A 17,339-nucleotide genomic window follows, 5' to 3' on the forward strand; every position below is an offset into this window, starting at 1 on the left:
CAGACAGACTGACAGACACATACAGAGATTCCTTCATGTAGCAGAGAGATGATCCAGCTGAGTGTTAAAACTCTGTTATGGGTGTTTGTTATAGATAACACAACACTTACACATGTAATGCATGCAAATAAATGTTGATCGAACTTAAATTGAATTGTAAGATGAATGATATTATCAGGAGTCACATTTTTCCTCATTTTGCTGACGCTAACTACCGACAGCAAGCAAGCCCCCTTTAACCTCGATGATCATGATCTATTCAGTGATGTAATTTCAAACCCTTTTCCTTCTGTGGTCTTTACATTGGAAAAAGTCTTCCCAGTGACGTTTGGAAAGTATCCAAACCCCAAAATTAACTGCTGCCTATTCAACAGGTTCAAAACCTGTCTTGACTGTGTCCTATTATCACTTTTCTTCTGCACTGGTTTCTTTATTTTATTGTTTTAACGTGATCATTTTTGTTGTTATTAATGTGTCACTTCATATTCTACATGTTTTTATTGTATGTTGATGTTTTAGTGATGCAAATGAAGTGTTAAATTGTTTTTGCTCGTATGAGTTTTTGCAAATACAAATGTCAGTGTGGTAATACATTAAAATAAATGTTGACTAAATTGAAAAAGTCATTATGATTCAATTATATTAAGCAAGATATTGTGATTATAGATCTATAAATCTATTTCTATAATGAAAAATGGCAGCGACATATAATTTTTATGCACCATTTTCTTGAATATATCATCTTTTTATGTCGACACAGATCAAACGTTTGTTCAAATAAGGTGAAAAATCTATAATTTCCATGAACTTCAGATACATTTCCCACGACTGTACATATATTTTCATTGCATACATGGGCATCTGGTTATGTCTGATTGGATTCTTGGCTTATAAAGTAGGGAGGTTGCCTTAAGGAATGGCATATCTTAACAGGGGCTGGAAGGTGGAACGGTGGTTAGCACTGTTGCAAGAAGGTCACGTTCCGGTGAGGACACCCGGGATCTTTCTGCATGGAGTTTGCATGTTCTCCCCGTGGGTTCTCTCTAGGTTTTCTGGCTTCCTCCCACAAGTCCAAAAAACATGTTGAGGTTAATTAGTGATTCTAAATTGTCCGTAGGTGTGAATGTGAGTGTGCTTGGTTGTCTGTCTCTAAGTGTAGCCCTGCGATAGACTGGTGACCTGTCCAGGGTGTCCCCTGCCTTCGCCATAAGTCAGCTGGGATAGGCTCCAGCTCCCCATGACCCTAGTGAAGATTAAGCGGTGTATAGATAATGGATGGATGAATATCTTAACAGTTTATCTGTATGCAACCTTTAAAACGCAGGCCAAAACTTTAATCATAGTAACTCAGATGGGATTAAATTGCACACACAGACAGTTGCTGACACCATAAATGCATAGTTGTTTTAAAGTACTTTAAGTGTCGTATTAAGGCGTTGGACCACCACATGCCACCAGAACAGATTCATTACACCTTGGCATTGATATGTCAAGTTTTTGGAACTCTGAATTACTAAAGGGATTTAACACAATTTTAAAAAAATTTTAAACCCTCCTTCAGCTGGGGAGAGCAACATCCAAAATGTTGTTCAAATAGGTTGACACTTGGTGACTATGAAGGTCATGAGTCACACTCATCAGTTAATACTCACCAATCAATGACCCCTGATGTCCTTGAAGAGACCACTACCATCAGGACAGAAATGTTTAACCACCACAGGTGATCACTCAAGACAATATTGTACTGATTTGCAGTGTGCTCTCCTAATTGAACAACAGGCCCCACTTGCTCCATTGCTCATGGGCACCTGTGATTACATATTTTTATACAGTAGCAGTCTCTGCAATACTAATAAAGCAGCTTGTCTTACCAGTACAAGACAATATGTAAGGGATAATGCCCGACGAGGTGTCCATTATCAGAAATTAATGGACGACGCGGAGGCGTGAACCGTCCGACGCGAAGCGGAGGACGGTTGCTTGCCTTAACTGTACAGCATATTACCACATGGGTCATTCAAGTCAGTGAATGCCCCATGACTGCCATTTTTAATTCAGCAGTTTTTTTTCTTTCGTGGTCAATATTGATTGAGTAGACCATGTGCCAAATCTGGGGTCACAGGTAACATTAGCTTTAAATTTAATAAATTAATAAAATTTTATATTAGGACAATGACTGAGCCGGTATGATAGGTACAACCACTCTAATAGTGATCCCAACTGGATGAGTTACATAGTATTGTTGTCATGGAAAAATCATGATTTTCTGACTCATAATGCTTCAAATAATTTTATGAAAAGTGATAATAAAAAAATATGCAAAAATCAACATGACCCCACCCCTCCTAAAGATTTTTTTACACAAAAAGTTACACCACCTGTGGCCAAAAAATGCACACATTTTATTTGAAAAAAGACAAAAAACAACTTCTACATGGTCTCAGTAGCCCTGCAATTTACAGTTACCATATAAGGAAATTATTACATTTGGTTCGATATGGACTTTACATTTCCTTTTTGTGTGCGTAAAGTTCGACATAACAAGTAGTGACATGTGTGCGCGCACAGACACTCACGCGTGCGCGCTGGGGGACGCGCTCTCTTCTTCCCCCCCCTCCCCACTGCGCTCTGACCGGTTAGAAATTCAAAACACAACCGCCTTGCACAATCTCCCGTCCTGCACCGCGGCCTTGAAAAGCCTCTGACGGTTATTTTAATTTATCATAAAAAATAAATAAAAATCACAGGAGCGATATTATTCAAAATGAACGGCATGGATGGATTGTGCTGGTCGACAGGCACATTTTGGTACAGTCGAAATGTCGCTGCGCGCTCGTTTGAATTTCTATTTATTTTTTGTGTGTGTGACGGCGGTGTGGGGAGCAGAGGAGCACAGCGGTTGGCGCCACTTTCAAATTCTCCACTGACACAGAATGAGAGTCCGGCTTCAAATACATTTACACACCACTGAATTTCTCGTTTTCATAATTACCTTAAGACGAGGAATATCTTAACTCTATTTCTGTTTTGGACACTTTTTTTCATCGGAAGGTAAGCATTTAATATTTTCCAAGTTTTGTTAGATGTGATACTTAGATATTATTGTTGCATTAATATTTGCACTTACATAATGTGATTTTTGGTACTTTTTATTGAGGAAAGAAAACGAACTCATTCTAAGTTAGGGTGTTACTGTATAGTAAAGCCGTGTGTAATGTCCCTGCTTAGCAGGTTGTAATGAGCTGCTGTTAGAAACAAAGGCTGCCCTGCTGAAGCACTGCACGGCTCTTTTGTCTGGCAGCTGCTGCTTTATTCGGCTCTACAATGAAACAGGTCGGTTTAAAAACAACTTAGCCTTTTCTCTACATAGCCTTAAGTTAACATTGGATGACTTGTTTATATTTCTGTACAAAAGAGTTTAAGAGATATCTGAGTTTAAGTGATAAGTGAGTATGTCGAGGAAGCGGACACTCCCCCAGTCATAGCCCCCTCCCCAAAGACCCCAGCCCCCTCCGGCCGTTGACTGCGACACCTCCTGACTAAACTTTAACCGTATTAAAATGAAGCAAATACGTTTCGGTGAGACTGGACTTAGAGGAATAACTAGCTTTATATTTCTTTTAAAAAAATAAAAAATAAAAAAAAGGCTACGAAAACCCACTGACTCAGCAGTTTATCGAGGACTCGCCTGCCTGTCATTACGCTGTTAGAAGCCTGTCGACTGTTCGACAGACACTAACTTCACCTGGAGACAATGTTACGATTTCACCGCACGCGACTTCTATCCTACTGCTAATCACTCACATGCAAACTTTCATAGACAGCCAGGCTTTATAGAAATTGACGTTTTTAATTTAGTGTGTTTAAAATATAGATCCAGGGCTGGTCATTAGATTAATTCGATACCATGTAGTTAGTTATAAATAGTTGACTGAGTTTAAGTTGGTAGAATTTGCCAATAAAATAAAAAGCTTTTTTTTTTGTTACTTAAACATCATTTAGTAGTTCATGTAATGTACGGTAATAACTTGCCAAACAGTGCACGCACTTCGAAAATCCCATGTGAATTAAAAAGAAACAATTATTGTGTATGTAATTTGTTCGAATGGATTCTGACATGTGAGTGCATCAAGATTTCCACATATTCCTCCCTGTCCCTCCCACTGCACAGTCCCACATTTCAGTGGGTCTAAGTAAAATCCTGTCTGTGGTGGGGGGGGAAAAAAAGAGCAGATCGTAAGTTTTAGAGTTTGCATCTATGGTTAAAATACCTTTTGGTGATTTATTTAATTCAGTTGATCCTGTAAGTCAAGTAGTCAGCTGAATTTTAATTTTGTCCTATGGTCAAATACTATATTTCAGAACATGTGCACATATTCTGTGATGAATACAGTTAGGTGTGACTGAAACAGGTGCTTACAGAAAGCAAATCTCTTTCATGATCATCTTTACGATCAGTGTCTATGCAAATGATTAATATCTATCAATAGATTTAACCAATGAATAAATAATAAATCATTAAGTATTTCAAATGAGTAATAAGTCACAAGTTCACAAGTTACAGTAGCTTAAAGTAATGTCCCAAATTATCATACAGTCTCAGCTACAATCCAAAGCATCCAAACTGCAGTTTACAATGAAATCAGGGGGGGGAAAAAGCAAAGATTAATTTTATTCAAAAAGCTGTGAATACACAATTTATTGGAGTTGTCCTGAACATTGTGAAATTTGTCTGTTTCCGGTTAAGCTGATTAATCGATCGTTTGTTCAGGGCCACATGGGCCATATTCAAAGACGTCATAAATGGCGGGCAATAAAATTCACGACCAATTAAAATACTGATTGCCACAATTCTTTCAATTTATTACTACACTCAGGAGAGGTTTCTGAACTAAATATGAGATAATAGTTTGCTAACAGTAAAATTCAGAATGTGCAAAACTCCACTATCATATAATCTTTTTGAAACATTCCATTTTTACATCACTTTAGATCTATTTAGCAGCTGAAATGTGCTTTTTATATAATGCTGTGACTTTACTCATATGTTGTCTGACTTTCAGAGCCACTACAGTACAAATGTATCTGTCTTTTTAATCATTTAGGAAAGAAATCTGCTGGAGGTTATGGCAGGTGTTATTTCTTATGAATTTGACTGTTATTGTTGTAATAATCATTTGATCTATAAATTGCCAGATATAAGTGAAAAATTACCATCCCAGTTTCTTAGAGCCCAAAGTGACATGTTCAGACTGCTTGTTTTGTCTAACCCCCAAAGATATTCGTTACAAGCCAGAAAAAACAGCAAATCCTCAGACTTCTCTGATAAAACATTCATTTGTATCACAATATAACTATTCATAGTTGCAAAAATTCAGTGCATTTTTAGCTTTCTGGATTGGAGCAGTTTAAACTTAGAAGCTGCACAAAATTAGAGCTGGATATTGAGTTTGAAATATTTTATTAATAGTTCCAAAACCGGATCCCTAGAATTTTTCCTTTGTTGAGCAATCACCAGTTTTTCGAGCAAAAGCTTCTTCTTCTTCTTTTCCACTTCACAAAATAGACCCAACTCCTCAGCTGCAGCAGGCTTTATTCTTGTCTGAACACAAACAACCATACAAGAATATTGCATACAGAAAATTGTAGACTATAATTAACAGAATCTTAGCTCAAATGTGGAGAGTATTCATTTCAAAACTTTATGTAGCAGTTTGTGAACAGACCAATTATGGTCAAAACCCAGCAAGTGCTCAAAATGAGGAGATTTGACATGGACATCTTAAGAAAACACGTGTGGGTCTGGCTGGTTTAATGCCATGCCTTACATTATCCTCACATTAGAATGATGGTATGATGTCACTCTGGAGACTGGTGGTCATTACGAACTGTAAGTCTTTGGTAAATGTTATTAGAATACTTTGTATTTTGATGCCGTCCTGGAAGGTTGATTGTGGTAACTCGTGTTATACGAAGTAATGCTCTAGAATTGAGGCCATTTTTGTCTGGGTGAAGACTGTATTCAACCAACGCGGTGCTTGCAGAGCCTTGGTCTTTTTATGTGCACTGTTTCCTTTTTCTGTGTGTGTGTACGCATGTACACGTAACAGAAAAGGGGTGGGCAGGGCCTCAGTGTTCTCCTGGTAAAGCAGTGTAGTTTGAGAGCAGCACTTTCAGCAGTGTTAGGGCCAGCCTCCTTCCTGCCGACTCCCATTTCATGACCAAATTACATGACAAAATACAGGGAAGTCAGGCACACTGAGCACAGCCATTACCGCAATTAGCAGCAAAATTCTGTATTAACACTAGTCCGCCTGCGCTACTGTGCAGCTCTTTCCTCCTCTGTGTCTTGGCATATAGAAGTTTGCTCGCTGTACTCACTTCCCTCATATGTTTGCTGTGGTATATGGTTTTTATTTAGCAACTTTAGCCCTAAAAGCAGACTTCTCAAACAGTGTGTATGAAAATGTAGAGAGCTTCCTCTCAGAGCCACACTTTCTTCATTTTATTTCCCTCCCTCTCCTCCCTCCCTGTCTCCTCAGTCTTTTTCTTTCAGTCTGACTGAAAGCTTGGCAGGCTTACAGCCTCAGCGCTCGGCACAGCGCAGCAACCCCCTCGCCTTCCACAAAATAATTTTTTACTCATAAACCGTAGCTCTGACAGACCCCTCTTCTCACACCTGTTTCACACACACACGGGGGGACAACATGATTTTTTTTCAGATTTTTCGGCGCCTCCAAAAATGTTGATTTGTATTGTAGAAAGTGATTGCTGGGGAAAAAGGCTGCAGCCCTGTAGGTTTTTATGCCTACTGAGCCTCCTCACTGTCTCAGTGTGCGTAGTTAGTGCTTCAGCGAGGCAGAAGGCAGCACTGAGGAGGACTGGGACACACAAACTCACATAGCTAGGAGGTGAGGATGTGAAGGGCCAGGAAGGAATACCGGGGGTGAGGGGGTGAGGGGGTGGGGGGGGGGGAATCAGTTTTTGGGGGGGCAATTTTTGGGACTGGGACCAGAAACCCCCCACCCCCATCCCCAACCCCCCCACCCCCCCTGACATCCCCCCTCTTACTAGGAACAGAAGCAGGAGCAACCAGAAACCCCTAACAGGCCTTTTTTTCTGCTCTCTCCAAGCCATTATAGTAGAATGGGTATATTCCCACTGATAAGTGTTTGTATGGAGCGTGTGTGTGATGTTGTGATGTTTCTAGGCTTGGCGTTTTTCCTGTTTTCATTTTTATTTGAATATCCTTGTCATCCTGTAGCCCAAATGTAGTGCCTGTGTGTGCGCGGATGTTGTTTCTTTTGTTTTTTTTATTTATTTTTATTTTTCGAGGACTAGTCCTGACTGTTAACTTGTTAGTCTGTGGTTCCTGACACTGTCCCTTTTGATAAGAGCATCCAGACTAACAGAAAGGCATGAAGGTGAGAGGGACTTGTTACCAATGTTTTTAGTTAGTCAGTATTTAAGCCTAGATAGTCCTTCCATCATGTGGTTTAGATCTCAGCAGCAGAAGGTAAGTGAATCTTTTTTTTTTTTTTTTCTCTTAAGTGTGTAAAATGGCCCCTGTTGCTTGTGAATAGGGGAACAGCAGGCCACAGACAGGAGCTTTCTCAGCTCTGTGCTGCTTCTTTCTTCCGTTCCCTCCACCACAATTTTAGCTGTGCTCTTTTCATTTTCTCCCTCACTCCCTCCTCTGTCTACCTCTCTCTCTGTTTCATGTTTTTTTTTTTTTTTTTTTGAATGAGGCTGGAAGTTTGGGTCTGAATCTAACGCTTGTCTGTAGCTGCTTTCCCTGCTGGCATGACCCCTTGTTTCAAATCCAGTCACCTTCCATCAGCAGAGCTCTTTTTGACTGACTGTGGTCGTATGGCTTTATAAGGCTTCATGTAGCTGTAGGTCTCAGCATTAACATTTCTAATGAGATTTTTTTTGTTGTTTTACTATATTGAAATAGTTTCTCTGGTATTCAATGTATAGCAGACAATTTCCGATCCATGAGCATTTTTATTACATACAGCCTTTCTGAAAGTAAAAATCTACACTACAGAAGTGTGATGTTAATCAGCCATGGTTTCTTCCTATCTTAGACAGCACACCTCGTAGCAACTGCACAGTATATTATGTATTATGCATACTTTTTTGTGTATAACCACTAATTAATTTGAATGACTCATCATTTTATAAAAATGAAATCAGAAACAAATGCAATACTTCAGTTTTAGACTAAAATGATGAGTTCTCTGGTTTCTCCTTCTCCAAATTGAGGATGTGCTGCTTTTCACTGGTTTCTGCGACTATAATTATGTGATTATGTTTGAGTTTTGAAATGTTAGTTGGATTACACAGACATTTGAAGTTTGGGAAGTTCTAGCAGACATTTTTCTTATTTTCTGACATTTTAGAGACCAAGTAATTAATTCATTAATTAAAAGACAAAAAGTGCAGATTGATCAAAATCATTAGTTGCAGCACAACAAAGCAGACATCAAAGTTTGCAGTCACATCCTATTCATAACGAACTGTAGTACCTAAATTATAAATTAATTAATGCCTTACAGATTAACAGCTCGTTAACTAATTTCTTAGTTAATTCATTGTTGAAGTCATTTACGAAGAAAAAATGTCAAACAGCTTTTCTTCAAACTGTTGGTTACACATGAAGATGTTTGCACTGAAAATGTGCGATTCTTCACAATTTCATAGACTAAAAAACTTTTTAAAGGATGTTTAATTGATGGTTAGTTCTTTCCCCTCTGTAGCTATCTCTTTGTCATAGTTGTATCTGCAGTTTGTTGTGGCAACACTGGAGAAACACATTTGTTAAAAATATAAATATGTAAATGGAAAAGGTTTGGCCGTCATATATCTTTAAATGCCTTGGTTAAATTAAATAATTATGGGCAATACTGAAAATCAGTGTGGAATAATATTCTCTAATAATACTGAAATCTTATAAGAGGTTTTTTTTTTGTAATGAAGGTACTATTTGGCATTTGTTTACTTTGCTAAATTAGTCCCCCCACCCCCCCACCCCCCACCCAACCCAACAGATTCAGTCCTCACAATGCTGTACCTATTTTGATGATTTTCCAAAAATGTAACTATATCACAACATATGTCATTATTACAAATCCTTTTTAAAAAGTATATTTGCATACAGCTCTTGCTTCCTGTGAGTGTGGGTTCAACGGTTTGGAAAGAGCTCATGTGTTTTTTAATACATGCTTACGTGCTCTTAAATGAAGTATACCAGGTTTGGATAATTCCTGAATGTATGTATGTCTTGCATCCTTCTGCAGCAGCAGTTTGTATTTTCTTAGATTCTTCTCTGACACATGAGAGACTGAGCTTCATCCCACTCAGCCTAGATTTAGGAATAAAAGTGAACATAGTGTGTACATGGAGAACTTCTGAGCTGGACCAACAAATAATCGTTTTTAATAATGTTGTACAGTGCCACATCGCCTACACATGCCCTGCCAGATTGCCCTGCCCTGCCACTAACTCATCTTTTCCTATTCTAGTGTGTAAAGTGTGACCCTCTGCAGGCCTGCAGGTAAGATGCTGTTCAGCTGAGCACACCACTCCCTTCATCTTTTTTCCTCTTGCTACAAACTCCAGCTGCTGTCACTTTTAGTCTCGCTTTTTTCTCTTTTCTATTTTGAGTGAGTTTATATCAGCGTATGATGATGTTCTAGACCAGGCTAATATGATATGAGTTAGTTTTGAGTTATAATAGCAGAAATTGATCTGCTGTCTACAGTTCGTATAAACTTTAGCTATGAAAAAGAAATCAATGTCTGGGAATGACTCTGGAAGAAGAAATGAAAAATAATAGAAAAAGATGTTGTTTTACACTTCCAGTATAACACAAATTTAGAGTGAGTCTGATGCAAAGAAAATTTTCTAAGTCATCCTTTTTTCTCAAAAAAGTCCTCAAAAAAACCCAACTATTGATAAAGAGTGATTGTTTCATTCATGGAGCTGTTTCTAAGTTACATAACTTTTTAGAGGTCATTGTCAGCATCTTGAAATTGAAGCAGATTACTGGCAGACAATTTTTTTTTAAATGCATTTCAAACATTTTGATGAGACATTAAGGTGTGTTTTTGCAGTGTGGAAATGTTTTTATATCCTTATGTGCAGATATTTCACAGTTAGTAGCAAAGATGTGAAGAACCCCCTTCCGCAGCTTTGCAGTTGTTTCCTGACTGCTTCTGCTTTTTATTTCTGGTGTTACTGTGTTTCAGTCATCATCATGGGGATTTTCACAGTGACTTCCACTGTGCAGCTGGCCCTCAGGTTTATCACAGGCAGGATGTAGTCATATTTAGCATTTCTTTTCAGAGCATGTAAGAGCATCATCACAAAAGTAACATACCAGTTATTTTGTAACATCAAATGGTCCTAATCAGTGTAAATGTGTTTGTTGAACTTGTGCATTTATGTTCACTAAGCGCATTTTTGCACAGTGAGGGGGGGAGAAGAGAAAAAAGAAAAATATGGTATTCCAAATCGACATATATATTTATAGCAGATTTTATTTTCCTACAATAATTATTGAAATTACTTGACAAACAAATGGTACAAAGCATACAAAAATGACTGTATGTCAGTTTTCCTCATCAAAAAGATTCAATTATTATGACCTTTATTATATATTCTTACACATTTGTCTGCAGTTAACTGCTACAAAAAAAAGAAAGAAAAGAAACCCCACAAGCAAAGTGCAACTATTACTGCATAGATTTTACATTTACTTTATAGTTACATTTTATACATGATGATATTAAGACATGGTTTGTGTAAATTGAGCAGATTAGTAATCAGTAACTAACTGACCACAGGAAAATGAGAAAAGTTTCCCTGTTATATATCATATTTTTACTATATATAATTATAACAGATGTTTTGTTTTTCTCTGGTGTGCAGCCCGAACCAATAAATGTGATGGACGAATGGTTTTAGTGTGTCCAGGGTGCGCTCTAGCAGCACATCATGTTTTGCAGATATGTGCTGAATCACTCCAAATCATTATGTGCTGCCACTGTGAGCCTTGGGATTCTCAACAACACACTGGGATCTGCCCTCAGTCCGACTTCACGTCCGGCTTACACTTGTGACTGCAGCAACTCCTCTTACTACTTCTTATCCTCTTAAAGGTCAAAAGTGAAACACATGCTTTTTCAATGTGGTTGTGTGCATATGTGTGTGTGTGTGGTTTCTACTCTATGTGAGCAGCTTTATCTTCATTACTGACACATCAGTGACAGGTTTAATTTATGTCATTCAGAGTGTTGTTAAAAAAATAAATAAAACAAACAAAAAAAACAAATTGCTGTGGTATCAAATTAGCATCACTGTATAATCATTTTTACCAGCAGTGAGCACAAATTCAGATGTATTTTATTGCTAGTGTAAGTTATCAGCCCTGTGTCATTCAGTGAGCAAAGTGGAGAAACACACTCACCTGCAATCCTTTATCCACCACAGTGTTCCTGCCTCTGGAATGAACCCTGTCCTAACAAGCGTTTTAGTCTTCTATTCTCTGACAATAAACACATTGTTTGTGCCTGTGGGCTCGGACTCCACCACTTCCTAATTATAGGGATTTTCTATAAGAGAGTATGAGGATCATAAAACAAAACATGATGTGGCTACAAATTGAGTATGATTGAATGAGAGAATGACTGCTTAGGATGGGCATTTTGCTGCCTTGTATTGTACAAGAAATTACAAGCAAAAGAAAGCATTTTTGCATCACTTATAACCTGTAAAGTATAAAACCAAAAGGATCAGTCACATTTATGACTTTGTTTTTTGTGGTGTAATTAGCGACTGGAGTAAAATGCTGCTCAGCTGACTGCCGTGAGCCACTGTTTTTACTGTTTACTGATACCTTCATAGGAGCTAATAGCATGGAGACTATTTCCTCATCATTAAAGGTAGAGTCATAAATTTAAATCCAATACATTTTTTTTTGTGCACTAAAAGAAAAGTGGGGGAGGGATGTGGCGTGGTGGAAGTGAGTGGGGCAATAAATTCTTCACAACTAACTAGATATTTAATAACTTACTATTAAATATGGTAACTAGCTGAATATCAACATTTTTTTCTACAGCATCACAGATATATGTCTTTATTTAAACAAAGCTACAGCTGACAACTATTTCATTTTAATGTTTTTACCAGCATAGACCAGTTTAATTACATCAACAAACATCGAATTTATTGAAATAATTTGTTGAACGTGAGCTCTATGTTTGGAGACCACCAGGTGTCTAATGTTACAGTAGAAAAAAAAGAGTTGGAATGTAAACTGTGAATGCATTCACAAACACACTGATAAACTGAGAGCACATTTCAGGAGAAACTCTAAGTAAATAAAGTAGAACTTCCAGAGCATGTATCTGTTTTTTTGTTTTGTTTTTTGTTTTGTTTTGTTTTTAAAAGATGTTGTTGGGGGGAAAAAATAAAGTAGTGTATTGGAGTATTTACTTGTGTGCCATCTAAGTTAAGGGACAGCCGAATAGCTGCTGTAAAAAAAATAAAATAAATAAAAAATAATGTTTTGTTACATCATTTTAAAACAAGAGAGTCACTGCTACGAGGGTTTCATCTCAAAATACTTCTGCTCTGAACTTTATCCTTTCATAGAAATTAGCTATCAAATAGGACCTTAACAGTCTAATTTATGCTCTATTCTGATTGGCTGATGGTCACTTTGTTACATACAGTATATGCTGTTTTTTTTTTTTTTCTTTTTCAAATAGTGATAAAATAAATGTTCTTTCATTAACTGGGTGAACAAAAAAGCATCTTTACACCAAGGTTTCTTTTAGATTATACATTGCAGTGTTTACATAAATGCATTTTAACCATATGACACTGTGAAGTCTGCTCATTGTCTTGTATCAGTTTGCCAAAACCAACATATGTACTGCAGACATGTTAAAAAAATGTCTATCATAGAGCCAATCATTATCTTGTATTATTAAAATAATAGAAGCAACTATTTCTGCATAATCAAATATCAGCTCTGCAGAGTTGTGGGGCCAGTGTGTGACTTGTTACCTGATAGCAGCCAAAGCTAATCAGTATTCCTGAAACTACAAGTATCACAACTTTTTGGGGGCCAAGAAAGAAATAATAAATGCGATAATGTAATTATAAAATAACAAATTCGGTATTTATAGACATCTCGGTGCCAAACACATCTGTCACTAACAGTATGTGCTTCTTCCTCATGGAGTAGCCACAACAACCTGTCACTGTAGCAACATCTGTTTCTGCTGTTACAGTAACTCCATAATAAGTCAAGGCAAATGTACTCCATTACACAAAACAGTGATTTGTGTGCACAAATTAAAAAAACAAACAAAAAAAAAAGATTCCAGGCTAAAGAATACTTTTAACTATGACAACTACACATTATAATGAAATATTAAGCTATAATCCAAAATGGCCGGCTGGTAGATGTATTTTCATATTACTGCTTTAGTGTGTGTAGTTTCTATCTGTGGATTGTGTTAAACAGTAACTGTTGTGTTGCACCAAGTGTATAACTATCCTGGTTAGAACTAAACACCACACTGACCCCAAGTGTCGGTCCTTATTGAAGGAGTGCTGGCAGAGCATGCAGCAGGAACATGTGCTATGTTTTGCTGCTTTTATTTTATCTTATCTTATTTTATTTTTATTTTTTTTTAGCAGTTGGCCATCGCAATGCTGCCCAAGTAGAGTTTAACCTAAGATATTTTTTCCCATACATTTACTGTGATGAAAACTAAGATCTTTACCGAAAACATTTCTGCATCAAATAAATGAAAACACCTTTTCAGGTTAACTCGAAATTGAAACCTGCAGCTCTATACTAAGCAATGATAATGAAAGTGTTGTCTTTGTATCTATTTACTATATTTATTTGATTGTAGGATTTTAGGTATTTATTGTAATGAATACATAATTAATATAAATATAGATGCATCACCTTTAATCTGTACATGATGAAGACTTCTACATAATACAGCTATGTATCAAATTTATAGTCATACAGTCTGACCAGCAATATATTTAGAAAATACTTGTAGAGAATTTAGTTTAAATTAATTTTTCATAAGAAATGTTGGCATTCATTTACTAAATTCTTCACTGCATGTATATGAATATTTGTATTGTGAAGTTTATTACCTGAAATAAGTTTTTTTCTAAATATAATGTTTATATAGTTACAGTAGTTTTTAAATATGACCAATCCTTTAAAAAAAATGGGCGAAGATTAACAAAACTCTGTGGCTATTTTGTTGTTTGACAAGAAATTTAATTTGTTGTTACAAGGAATAATCTTTTCACAGTATTCAGTTTGGGAAAAGTGAGAAGTCACCAACCAACTTTTGTTTATACATCCAAAACTGAAGTTAGGCATATATTTGTGAAAAATCTTTCTGTATTGACGAATGAGAGTCTGGTGCTTTTTAAGTACTACTTTGTGTAAACGTATCTGTAAAAACTCACAATCTGTGTCAGGCTGTAGCAGCACATCATTACTGGTATTTCTCCTTTCTGCATTACCAGCATGATATGTGCTGCTCCTTCCCGACATACACCACTCTGCATTATCATGATCCCACAAAAAGGAACACGTTATTTTATAATGTGTATCTCTTGTACTATTTTGCAATTACTGACTGTTACATATGCTATTAATAAATGGCTAGTATTTGAAATAGTGTCTGGTCTTTTAATGATTTAGGCTCTTGTTTTTTGGCACTTCTCATGTATATGTGTGTATATATAGATAGATATATATGAAGAGTTCGTTTGCAAACCAGATAACTCCATCTTCACAAACCTTCAGAAAAACCACTTTTCTATCGTCTACCTGAGACAATATCAATCAAACTTAAGTTATCTCTATTTTTGTCATGTCATTTCTACTGAATCAAATCCACTCAACTTCAGTTTGACTGATATTATCTCAAGCAAACAAAAAAAACAAGTTTTCTGAAAATCTACAGAAATGGAGATATCTGTTTTTGCAAATGAACTCTTCATATGCTCATATATATATATATAACAACTGTCTACATTGCCTAAACTTATAATACAAGATGCTGTATTTATACTTTTGACCTATGTATTTTTTTAATACTTTCAGAAGACCTATAATAAATCTATAGAAGAACTAAAATGCGTGATTGTTTTACATGTGTTTCAGTCATTTCAGTATAGAAAGTTGTGAGTTGGGAACTCAAATTTGCCATAAGTTGATAAATGCTACAATGGGCGGCTGTGGCTCAGGTGGTCGAGCAGATTGTCCGCTAATCGCAATGCTGGTGGTCCCCCATCCCTCCACATGTCCAAGTGTTCCTGATGGCAGGCAAGCAACTTGCATGGCAGCTCTGTTGCTATTGGTGTATGAATAGGTGACTAAGAAGCACATTGTAAAGCCCTTTGAATACCACTAAGACAGAAAAGCACTATACAAATGAAGAGCAGCCAGTTTCCATAGACAGGACTGACAAAGAATAAGAATGACATCCCTTGTTACATTATTTCAGTTTCCAGAATGATGTTCTACACTAATATACATACGTTTTTTTGACAGTGACACGGTTTTTGTAATGTTGCCCGTTCACACCCATCTATGCAACGGATTTGAAATGAAGCAATCTAGATGTGACTGAGATGTTGACTTCTTTGCTGTAGCTCAAGGGACTGAACAAAAATAATTGCATAAACTGCCAAGGAATTACAGCCTTGTTTTTGAAATAGCCCCTTCAATTTCACAGCCTCCAAAATATTGGACTGATGAGCAGTTTCACGTCCAGGTGTTGGCCTGTTTTCTTGCAATTTCATGATAAATTAAGGAGATTGAAGATCTGGGGTTGATTCCTAATTTTGCATTTGGTAGCTGTTCAAGGCATTTTTCAATATGCGTTGTAAAAGGCCATCATTAGACCTGGAAACACAGACCAACATGAGATACAGCAGACACTTTAGGAGAGGCCAAATAAACATTTTGATGCATTTGTACAAAGAAGGAATGCATTGGCAAGCTCAGCAACACCATAAGACCTGATTTTTTTCCTCAGTGAAGAAAAAACCCCTTATGACATCTAGTCAAGTTAGATCACTCTTAAGGAGGAAGTTCAAGAATTGTGAAAGATCAACAGCAAAGATACACCTTCATAAATTTAGATACAGAGGATCTAAGTCAAGATACAAACAACTGGTACCACTCAAGAATGGAGAGGCAAAATTAGACTAAAAAACATCTCAAAAAAGCCTGCCTGGGTCTGGAACAAGATTCATTGGATGAAAGCAAAGACAAGTTGTATCACAATGATGGAGAGGAAAGAAAGGGCGAACACCTAAACAAGGTATAGTATTATGGCATGGGCATGTATGGCTGCCAATGGAGCTGGATTAATGGTGTTTATTTATGATGTGATTGCTGATAGACATAGGAGGATGAATTCTAAAGTGCACAGAGCTATATTTTCTGCTCAAACTAACATGCTGCAAAACTAATAGGACAGCAGTATGATGGATAATGACCTGAAATGTGCTGAAAAAGAAAGCAAAGTGCTTCTTGAGGCAGACAAATGGCCGACCTTAACCAAACGGAGCATGCTTTTTACTTACTGAGGTCAAAACCTTGGTGACGTCCAGGATTCCAGACTTCGGGGCAGTCACATTTAACCCTAAGAAGTTTAAAGGACTAAAAAAAAAAACAAACACAGACTGTTCTTCTTGGTCAGTCAGTGGTCAGTGTAATATTTTTGTTAAATGCCCCGGAATAAAAGTCGAACGTCTACACTTCAATTACAGTACTTAGTCAGGCTGTAAACACGTGAAAAATAGACAGAGCTACCTGAAGTTGGAATAATAAATGTAACAGCGCAACACAACCAAGGTCTGTGCTAGTACATAAGTACATAGTAAATTCTGTTACTCAGATACTAAGATCTCTTGGATTACTACATACTCAGATAAGTGTTAAGTAGTATAATTATTTTTTTACAATTACAAATGTTGACAATCAAATTTGGTGGCGTTAATATCAATGTGTACTAGCAGCTGAATAAAACCCTCAATGTCCAATAATGTCATCTCTCAAAAACGAACCTCAGGCTGACTGAGTGAGTCTAAATCAAATATTGTCACAAGTTACTTTATGGAAATATAGACATAAATTGCTGTTTGTCCTAAAGAAGTTCCTGCCACAAAACAATCATTGTTGCACACAAACACGCACACCTCTGCATTGGCTATGATCGCTACTAGTTACAAGTAGTAGTCGACCTTTTCAGCTGCATTGTGTTGTGATGATT

The sequence above is a fragment of the Stegastes partitus genome, unplaced genomic scaffold (genome assembly GCF_000690725.1).
Source record: "Stegastes partitus isolate 25-593 unplaced genomic scaffold, Stegastes_partitus-1.0.2 Scaffold556, whole genome shotgun sequence".
Lineage (NCBI taxonomy): Eukaryota > Metazoa > Chordata > Actinopteri > Pomacentridae > Stegastes > Stegastes partitus.